Source organism: Manis pentadactyla, chromosome 6 (assembly GCF_030020395.1).
Source record: "Manis pentadactyla isolate mManPen7 chromosome 6, mManPen7.hap1, whole genome shotgun sequence".
NCBI classification, from domain to species: Eukaryota; Metazoa; Chordata; class Mammalia; order Pholidota; family Manidae; genus Manis; species Manis pentadactyla.
Genome location: NC_080024.1, coordinates 158,179,836 through 158,190,313, shown reverse-complemented (window position 1 = coordinate 158,190,313; position 10,478 = coordinate 158,179,836). Strand labels below are relative to the sequence as shown.

General features: G+C 50.1%; 1 protein-coding gene across 1 annotated transcript in view; it reads left to right on the top strand.

The window, feature by feature from the left end:
• Positions 1-10,478, top strand: part of PARD6G (par-6 family cell polarity regulator gamma) — a 59,554-nt gene that overhangs the window by 1,197 nt on the left and 47,879 nt on the right. The gene's annotated exons all lie outside the window — the stretch shown is intronic.

The window sequence follows — 10,478 nt, the reverse complement described above, 5'->3', positions numbered from 1 at the left end:
TCTCCTTCCTCAATGCTAATGCTGGGACCCCTCCCCCGCGGTCATCCCCCCAGCACAGGAGCGCCCCCATTCCCAAATCAGATGTTCCCCCTGTGAGTTGTGTGAGGGGAAGAACCCATCAGCACAAGTGGGAGCTCGAGATAACCGTCGGTTTCTGAGTGGAAATGGGGATTTTCAGAGCTCATTGTCCACTACAGTAGCCACTGAGCACGTACGGTGTTTAATTTCTTTAACTGTTTATTTTGAGGGCATCATAGATTCATGGACTGTTGTGAAAAAGAATACAAAGACTCCCCCAAAAGTAACATCCAGGACTGAATCAGAGCCCCCAAGACCAGTCAAGACACAGAGCACTTCCCATCTGCTGCCCTTTTACACAAACTATTTGATTTTAAGTGTGAATTGACAATATTGACATAAAAATGTTGCTGACTCTCACTAGCCACACCCGATCAGAAGCACAACTCCAGAGGATCCATGCAGATGGATAAGTGGGGAGGAAATGACTTCCCTGGGCCTCATCATACAGGGCTGGACTGCTGGCCCAGCACAGGCCATTGGCACTACAGAGTAAGCGTGTGCCCTGGACTCTCCCCAGGCACTGGGAGCTGTGGCCCAACTGGCGGTCCCACCACCTCCACCTCCTTAGTGAGGAAGGGACACTATCCGTGCCCTGTCTGGGGTTAAGTTCAGATGTGGTGAATGCTGTCCTGGAGGGGAGTGGCAGAGCCAGAGTTTTGGTTGAATTTGGGAACACCCCAGGAAAGACCACACCAACTTGGGCCCTGCTGTGCTGGCTGGTCTCACACACACATACACACACCCTGCCCTTTCAGATGATTGGGTTTGTCTTATTGTTTGTCCAGAGGGTCCACATGGGTCTTTGCTCTTTACACGCTCTCCCCCTGGCCCCCTTAGTCGTTAATATTTGCCACCATGGAGTTCATCTCTGTAGGGAGCCTTATTCCAGCTGCTGTTGTCAAAATATGGGAGGCAGAACTTGATGATGGTGATGGATGATGCCAGTTAAGCCACCTACAACCCTGCGAGCTTTCAGGCAAGGCATTTAACATTCCCAAGCCTGGGATGTCCCATCTGTAAAGTGGGCATTGTACCTGTTCTGCTTACCCCCAGGACAAGACAAGGCAATGATGTGAAAGCATCTGAAAACTTCAGAGTGCCCAGGGTTATATAACTCAAGCTCTGCACCTCAGGCTTCTGTGGCATTTGAGGATATCGGGCCTGAAATGTCGTCTGACCTCTCAAAAGTCGTGGCATTAGCCTTGTGCCACAGTTGGTCAAGTCCCAAAGCCATGGGACTAATCTCAGCCTGGTGGCTGTCTCCTACTCTATAATCACTTACTTATCCCTCAACATTTTGCTGTGATACCTGTGATTCACCTGTTCCTCCCAGAAGACCCACCATGAATGCTGTCTGCATTGTGTGGACATCTGGGGAGCAAGTCCTGGCCCATCAGAGAGGTAACAGGAAGGCCAGCACTGGGAGGGGTCTGCCAGGCAGAGGAATCCGAGATGACCTGTTCATACGTGGTCCATCCAGCAGCATCTGCCAGCATAACCTAAAGGGCCTGTCACCCTGTCTGTGCCGTACTCTCTCTGCACCCCTTCCCCTACCGTGCAGGCCTCTGCAGTGACCAGGCCATTGTGTCCCAGTTTCCTGACCTCTCAGGTCCCCTCCTTGTCCTCTCCTTCCTGTGTGCCCTGCTCAGTGGCTTCCCCACCTGAAAGCTTTCTCTAAGAAGCTGTCCTGTCCTGTTGATCCTCTCCTGCAGCGCCCAGGTTCAGTGCCTTCACTGGCCAAGCTACCTCCATGTTTCTCCAGTTTTAGGGCCCTTGTCACAGGGCTGGCACAGGGTTGCTTTTCAGAGCAGGGACCAAGGGCCATGCTTATACTCCCAGAGCTTGTGGCGTCCACTGTGTCTGTGGGAGAATAACACTACTGAAGGTTTTAATCCAGTTTTTGCTGCTTCATTTAATATAATGTTGGAGGCTTTTTTAGATTCTAGATAAATATGTTGTAGAAAATTTAGGAACCGTATCAGGCAAAAAATGCTGTACTTCTCCCATCCAAAGAGCTGCTGTTCAGAGCTGCTGCACATCCTCCTGACCCTTTGTATGTGCATGTACCCACACACATCTTTGCTTTACTGAATCAGAATTGCATTTTATAGGTGTATTATTCTGCAGCCTGCTGTCCCCCTTCAAATTAACAGTGTATGGCAAATTTTTTCTCATGTGATGGATGTTTTTAGGAAAGATATTTTACAAATAATCACATAGTATTCCATCTTATGTGTAAACCAATTTAGCCAATATTATATTTGGGTCATTCCTAATTTTTTCCTATAATAATGCTCTGAAAAACATCTTATAGAAAGATTACATATAGAATATATGTATCATATGAAGTATAAAAAGAACACTGATTCTATTACCCCAGTGCAGAACTCTTATAATTTCTTGACAAATTCCTAAAAGCAAAATTACTTTGTGAAAAGTATGCACATTTTTGATCCTTTGAATACACAATGCTAAATTTTCTTCCAGAAAGTCTCTTATACCAGTTTATATACTCTGTTTCATGCCTGTCCATCCAGCTATCCTATTCCTTCCCTCTGTGTATTTTCCTCTTCTTTCCCAGTTACATAAGTAAAATGCTATCCAATTGTTTTAGTTTGTATTCCTGGGTTGTTAGTGAATTAAAAGGTTTATATTTGTTGGCTGTTTGCATGTCTGCCTTGAACTACCTGTTTGTTCCATGCATTGTTTTTTCCTGTTAGATTCTTATTTTTTAGTGAGTTACAGAGCTGCTTGTCCACAGGAGATTCCAGTCGGTGCAGACGGTGCTGAGGTGACAGTGTTGTAGTTCATGTGTTTCCTCTGGTTCCCAGATCTTATCTCTGGCTAAGGCTGTTCGCTGCCTGGTGCTGCAGGACACGCCTTTCCATCTCGGGGGCTGGAGCTCTGGCCAGCCCTCCCCATGGGGTGGTTGGGTACTTCCCTCCCGTGGGCCAGTTGAAAACCGCCTGACACAGTTTGACTCACCTGTGTGTGTCAGCTACACCCTTTTATAACTCCAGGTTTGCTTTTTGTTGGTTTTTTTTTTTTTTGGTATCTGTGCATGTCTTTGTTTAAACAGGTTCAGTGACTTGATTTGGGAAGTTAGACCTAGAGAAAACTCTTGGACCCAGGTGGGGAATGTCAGTATGGTCGCCACTGATGGGTAGATGCCAGCCTCTTGTGAGTCTGTGGCCTGTGAGTATTAGAAAGCCCTAGGGACCTTCCCAAGAGGCACTCCAGCTAGCCAGAGGTTCATGCCCTTTCCTCAGACCCATGGCATTTCAGATAGAGGGTTTTCTCAATTTTAGGGAAGGGAAGGAGTGTCATGGTTGGAAGACACGACCATTCAATGTGTCAGAAGCTCTGACGTTTGTGAATCACACCCAGAATCAGGGAAAAATGGAGAGGCATCCTAACCCTTACCCATGAAGGGGCCCCCTGGACTTTTAGAGGCAAGCAAAGAGGGAGTTTGGAGTGACGACAGCAGAATTAAAGGGAACCTCTGGGATCTAGATGTGAGGTTTGTTCAGCTGTTTACATGTTTGTAACTCCCCACTTCCTCTTGGCAGATGTCTACCCCCTGGGAGTACGGGGAGTGATGGGAGGGGCTCTGCCCTTCTGTAGCCCTAACACACCCTGCAGCCCCCCTCTGAGGCTCCCCCTGAGGACACTGGAACTATAAAGATGAGCTAGGCTGGACTTAGCCCTCTGTGTACAGGTTGCAATCAGAAGTATTTTTAAAAGTTTAACTGCCCCCCTGATATATGTGCCAGATGATGTTCAAAATATATTGCAATTGCAAATAATAGTTTGTTAATCCCCATCAAAACCCTGCAAGGTGGGTTCTGTTATTGCCCCTTATATGACAGAGAATGCTGAGGCCCAGGGAGTTTCTCTAAGCTGCCCAAGGTCAAAGAACATGGGCAGTTGGGCTGCAGAGTCCACGCTCTCTATCACAAATGCCCCTGGCAGAGAAGGGCTCCCAGCTCTGCTTTCTCTGACAAGCCCTAAAATCCAGGTCCAGATATTGATGGAGGTGTTGTTAGCTCACCCTTTACATAATGAGATGGACCCATGGGTGTCTGGATCTAAGGCTTGTAAGGCTGAGCTCTCAAGCTTTTGGGGAAAGAAGTTTTTGTTTTTTGCTTTTTTTTTTCATCAATGTAAAGCAGGTTCTTGCTGAATGCCCTTGAGTGAAGCTCTGTTTTCAGTAGTTGTTCTTAAAAGTCTGATTCTACCATCCAGTCAAACATTAATTTATTCATTCACTGAGCAACTACTGTATGCCAGGCTTGGGCTTGTGCTGAAACACAAAGGCAACCAAGACAGGCATTGTCCCCTCCTTACAAACTTGTGGTCCAATGAAGGTTCACCCGAGCAAGTGGGCAATTTGAGTGGGGCGTGTGCAGGCATACCACCATCCCATCCCATCCCCGAAGTGCCACAAACTTACAACTTGGCATATCCTTGTGCCCAGAGGCCTCCAATGCATGCTAGCCTCCCACCCACCCAGCAGGACCAGCCATGGAGTCACCCCATCAGCAACAGCAATGCCTGCTCAGCTTTTGAGATAAACAGGAGCACCCTCCCTAACCTCACCCACCCATCCTCCCCAACCCTGTGGTTCCAGAGACAGCTGGGATTCTGTCCCCTTTCCTCACTGGGGCCACTCTATCCCACTGGACCACTAGGCCAGCTCAGAAAATTGGCTGCATTTCTCAGTAGTATGCTTCAAGGAACAATTCAGCATCTAAAATGGGGAGAAAACTGCTTTGCATACAGGAGATGCCCAATACATGTCAGTTGAGTTAAATTCAGATGAAGAACAGCTGGATTTTCCTGATAGCTACTGGTTTAGAAGTGTCCTATTAGGGTAGTTAAAAAAAAAAAAGCTTTCTGAGAAAGGCGACCAAAGCTGGAGTCACCAATTGGTTTATTTCCAGGGCATCTCTGAGAGGGGTTAGCGGCCCTGTCCCCTCCCCACTAGTGCCACAGGGTTCGAGAAAGCAGAAAGAAAGGGGGAGAAGATGAGCGAAACAAAAAGATACGAGGAAATTGATTTAAGCCCTTGGTAATATTTCTGCTGTTTCCTCAGTGCAAGGTCATAAACTGTGACTTCAGGACGCCAGCTACACGTGGATCTCCAGGAGTGGTGCTCATATGACCTGTTGGCCCCAACAGGCCTCCTTCTGCAGAGCCCTCCGGCAGCCCAAACCCCACTGCAGGGTCAAGGTGGCACTCTCTGTACCAGTGCTGACATCATTTGCCTGGGATGCCTCTTTCCCTGTCCTCTAAATTTAGTCCTTCCAGATTCCTGGGGTCCAGGGGTGTCCCACAATCCACCCTTCAATCTCTTCCTGAGGCTGTGTCTGTCCCCCTCATTGGTGCTCTGTGCAGACACTGGCTGACAGAAGGGAACAAGAGGTGGGCTTCACACTCATCCCCAACCAGAGATCTACTCTACATTTTGGGGTACAAGCTTAGAGTTTTACTGGCCCTCCCACGTGGCCTAGCCCTGTTACACTCTTAGTTTGTCCCCCTTCCTTTGGCCCACAGAAACTCAGCCATGCCTTGAGGATGAAATAGCTGCCTGTTTAGGAAACTATTCCAGACACCCCTTAACAGCAGGGTCTATGATGTGAAGTTCTGCACGTGTGACAGTAAAGCATGCTAATCTCAGGCATGCAGCTTGATAAAGTCATACCTGCTTGCACCCCAGGTAGACACTGCACATCAAGGTCGAGAACATTCCAGCGTCCTGGGAGGTTCCTTCATGCCCTGTCTAGTCAGCAGCTGCCCTGAGTGTAACCACCATCATGGTCTGTCACCAGATGGTGTGGTCCGTGTGGATACCAAGCACCCTGTTGTACATCTGTGTTGCCGGAGGTCCGGCCTGTCCCAAGAGTTGAGTGCCCATGTCCTTTGCTGGCAACGTGCACAAGTTCATCTTATGTGCACATGCGATTCTCGCCAGCTGTGTGTGATGCTGCCATGCCCTGGCTTCAGAGGGCACCGAGCTGGCCATAGGTGGTCCTGGTCCCTCTAAGCCCAACATAGTGTAGCTGTTCTCAATTTCAGTGTGCAGACCCCAGTGGGGCTTGACGGGATTTGGGTAGAGCAGCTATGTAGAGGTCTGAGGCTCTGTGAGGTCCTGAGGCCTTGAACCACAGCTTATTAAGTATTTGTTGATTAATTAATCAAGAAGAGATTCTTTGACTTGCACATCTGTTAAGGGTTGCATAGGCCTTCATTTAGTTCTGTGGTTTAATTGTTGCCTTCATGCCTCTCAGCTTCCCCTTAGTCTATGCCAGCCTGTGGGCCCTTCTGGTGAGCCAGGTGTCCTGGGAGAAGCTGAGACACTGGATGAGCAGGACGGCTGGGTGCTACTCAGCAGGTCACAGGGCAACTCATGCCACATGCAATCTGATAAAAGTGGAAAAATCTTCATTTTAAAAAGTGCCTGAGTTTCAGCAGTGGATGAAGACACCCTCAGCTCTCTGGAGCATGGCAGGCTGTGGAAACCTGTGGTCAAGACCCCAAATCACCTTCCCCTTGAGAGGTTTGCCTGTGCTGGCCCTGCAGCTCTCCACATGCATGATGACTCATGGGGCCACTGCCTTTGGGGGTTTCTCTTCTCCCCTAGAAGCCCTGCCTGGTGAGCATCTGTCCCATCTGGATGCTTGTCAAAAGCTGGGTCACACGTAGGTCACTCTGCCCAGCAGGTCTCTGTGCCTTTGCTTCTGTGGGTTGGAGTGACACACGGGTCCAGAAGCTCCTCCTCAAGTGGCCTCATTCTGGGGATGTGTGCTGTCAGGGAAGGGCCCTGGGTAAGGAAGGGCTAAGGGGGACAAAATGCTGAGGCTATTAAAGCTGTCATCTTCAGGTGGACAGCTGTGCTACAGGAATTTGGAGATTAAAGTAGTGTTAGTATCCTGTTTTCCATGGCTTGGGGGCCTGAGCCACTGGCTTCCCACCCACAAGTCCTAACCTCACTTCCCTCCTGGTCTGGAATAACAAGGGGGTGTTGCTGTGGGACAAAACAAACTTCTCTGCCTGTACAGTGGTCCCTCATGTGGAGGAGCAGGTGGTGGCTGCTCTCGGGCATTAGCAGTGTTACAGATGCAGGATAAGAGGGGCACAGACCCAGACTTCAGAAGAATGTTCTCCTTTTCCCTGATGCAAAGTGATACAGTGGCTCCAGATGCCTGAGACACAGTGGCAGCAGATGTAAAGGAGATGCCAGTGTGAGAAATGGTTGTTGAAGAAGCCCCATCCACTCCTCAGGAGATGAGCTGTCACTATGAGCTCAGAGTTGCCTGCCTTGTCCCCCTGCCCTCAAGGCTAGGAGCGGTTTCCTGGGGATGTGGCCCCATTGCTTGTCGGGTGGAGGTTGTGGACTCTGGTCACAGCCTGGACATCAGCACCTGGGCCTTGAGGGTGGGTGAGTGGAGCCATTGGGGTTGACCGGCAGTTCGGGCATTTCAGGAGGCACACAGTCTCTGAGCTCCCTCCCTGCCCAATGCCCCGGTCCAGCCTGGTGGGAGCTGCTGCCGCCCAGGTCACATCCCTGGAAGAGTCCAGGCAGGTGTGGCCTTCTCTTGCCAGTTTCACTGAAGTCTGCTGGTTACAGCTTTCTTTCTTGGCTCATCAGCTGTGTGCTGGGCTTTCTGCCAGCCACCCTGCAAGGCACTCCACAGAGCTGTTCTCCTTCCCTTGTGACACCTTATGGGCTACAGAGAGGAGGGCCCAATGCCCTAGATGAAAGTGGCAAAGCCCTCAATTGCTGCAGCACCCTGCCTTCCATCTAGTTCCCATGGTCGCGATTCTACTTCCTTGAAAATGATGACACCTACCTCCTCCAGATGTGAAATCACGTCATGTGCCCCAACACCTCCTGGACACCAACTCAGGGCTGGACTGCTTCCTAAATATCCCTCGTGCATCCTGTGAAACCCTCTAGGTGGCCCTGCAAGCTCTGGCCTGGGTTGGAGATGGGGTGGGTGTAAGGAGAAACTAGCTGCCTCTCTCATTCCTTCTGTAGCACGGCAAAGGCTCTCTGCAGCTGCGGTCAGAGTGTCACTGGTGACCACCCAGGTCCCTGACACATCTGGACATGTCACTTAGCAGAAACCCCTTGAACTACACAGTGTCTGCTGCCTCTGAGTCTCCACCCAGAGCTCCAGGGTTCAGGTCACATTCATGAGCATAGCTTTTCTCTCATGTAGTTTTAAAAACATTGTTTCATTTTGAAAATAGCTCTGAGAAATAACAGCCTGCCAGTGAGAGAAGGGGCACAGCCCAAGAAAGTGATGACTCCTACTCAAATCAGGAAGGCGCTCCATTGAAGAAGGGATGCTGCTGTCAGTGGCCAATGACACACTTACTACTCGGCTCTGTTATACATCCACATGTGCAAAAGCTCTTTATTGTACCTGCAAATTTGGGTATTTGAGAAAGGCGCAACAGGCAGCCTGTGAAAGCCTGTGGATGTGTGCAGAAACATGCTGACCGAGAAGAGCAGAGCTCCCTGAACAAGCTGATAGAAGAACTGGTCTGCTGGGTTCTCAGTCTCAGAACAGCACATGGATTTGTAGTTAACTCTCACACCTACCATGAGAACTATATTTTTATTCCTCTTTTACAAAGGAGACTATTTATTCAGAGAAGTTTAAATTATCAAAGATGAGTCAGTAATTTGAACTTGGTGTTTCCACCCAGAGAGTTGCTTCTTAGCACATCTGCCTTACTGTCTCTATGGATAAAATGCACTTCTGGCTACTGGTTCAGGTTTCCCTTTCCACCTGGGGAATCCCTTCCCATGTGGACCTTCCCTGGGCCCTGACCTCCCACTAGAATTCTTGCCCCTCCATGGAGCTTGGAGATCTTGTCTGAGCTCCCTCCTGCATTGGCCTTCATGGCACTAACCACACCACGTCTACCCTATTGGAAGTCCCTGCCAGACAGAGACCACAACCCATGTTCCTAAATCTCTGCTTCCACTCAGCCCTGCGCCATACCTACATTTAGCAGTACTGGGTCCACGGGTGTGTATCACATGTGTGAACTAGAGAGCACATGTGTGAGCAAGCGGAGGAGCAAACATCCAACATGAAGCACACCCTTGTGCAGTGGGTTCTCACCCCCAGCAGCGCTTAGGCAGCCTCACGCAGGATACGCTGCCTGTCCAAGCAGTTTGCAGGCACCACACGCTGTGCCCTCACCGCTCTGCTCACAGTGGGCAGGCTGGGCACAGGAAGAGGCCAGGCTCTACTGTTGGCTCCACCCCCCCTCTTACTCACAGGTGTGTGGCCTGATTTGAAACTGTCCCAACGTGTCACCCAGGAAGTCATCCCAGCTGCATCCCACACTCTGACAGATGCCACATAAGGATGACAGCCCGTGCTTCCTGACCTTTCCCAGGGAAGGTGGTTCCAGTTTTCTGTGTGGCATGTACATGCACACATGTTCCTTGGCCCTGTCCCAAAATGGTCCTGTGCTGCTTGCTTTCACCCTACAAATGCAAGCTCTGAGATCTTTGAGGACAGGATCTGCCCCTCTTCGTGATAGAAGGTGGGGGGCTTCCAGGGTGTCAGGGAGTCCTGTTCCCTTGCCGGTGACTGGTTCGAAGGTGGGCATGTGAACCCCACCCTGGACAGTGAGAGTACGGGTCTTCTTCTTCCTCTGAATGTTGATTGTGACTCCCAGACCAATCTTGACGAATGGCAGGATATGGTGTGGCCCCCTAATGCGCATGGAGATCCTGCACCTCTGGTGCCTAGCCTGCCCTCCTAGTTCCAAGGGCTAGCTGAGCTCCTTCAGGCTGTGGTGCGGGTGAAGCCTCCTGCTTTCAGTTTACCTGATTATTTCCTTTGCTCTGACACACAGTTTAAATCAGGGCCTGTGTCATAGTTTCTCTGTATGCATTTCTCAATTTGTAATTACACATTTGCACGTGTGATTGCTGTTCAGCATCAGGCTCTCAAACCATCAGCTCCATGAAGACACACCATGAGTGTGGAGCCCCAGCCGTTATCTGGCATTCAGTAAAACCCTGCTGAATGAATGAATAGTAAAAAACAGCCCATAGCGGTGACGAGAAAGATGCTTACTGGGATTTTATGACCTTGTTTTCCAGACTTCAGTGCGCACCTAGGTGCCTGGGTATCTTAGAATGCACATTCGGATTCCCTAGGTGTGGAGCCAGAGGTCATGCATCTCCAGCAGGTCCCAGGCGATGCTGCTGGTTCAAGGAGCACACCCTGGGAGGAGCTCGAGAACTTTAGGACGCCTGCTCCCTGGCCAGCCCAGGGGTCCTGGCGTCACTGGCCAGAGGGGGGCCAGGTGCGTGGCTCTGGGCTCAGGCAGGATGCCTGCCCCAGGCTGGGGCCTGCTGCTTT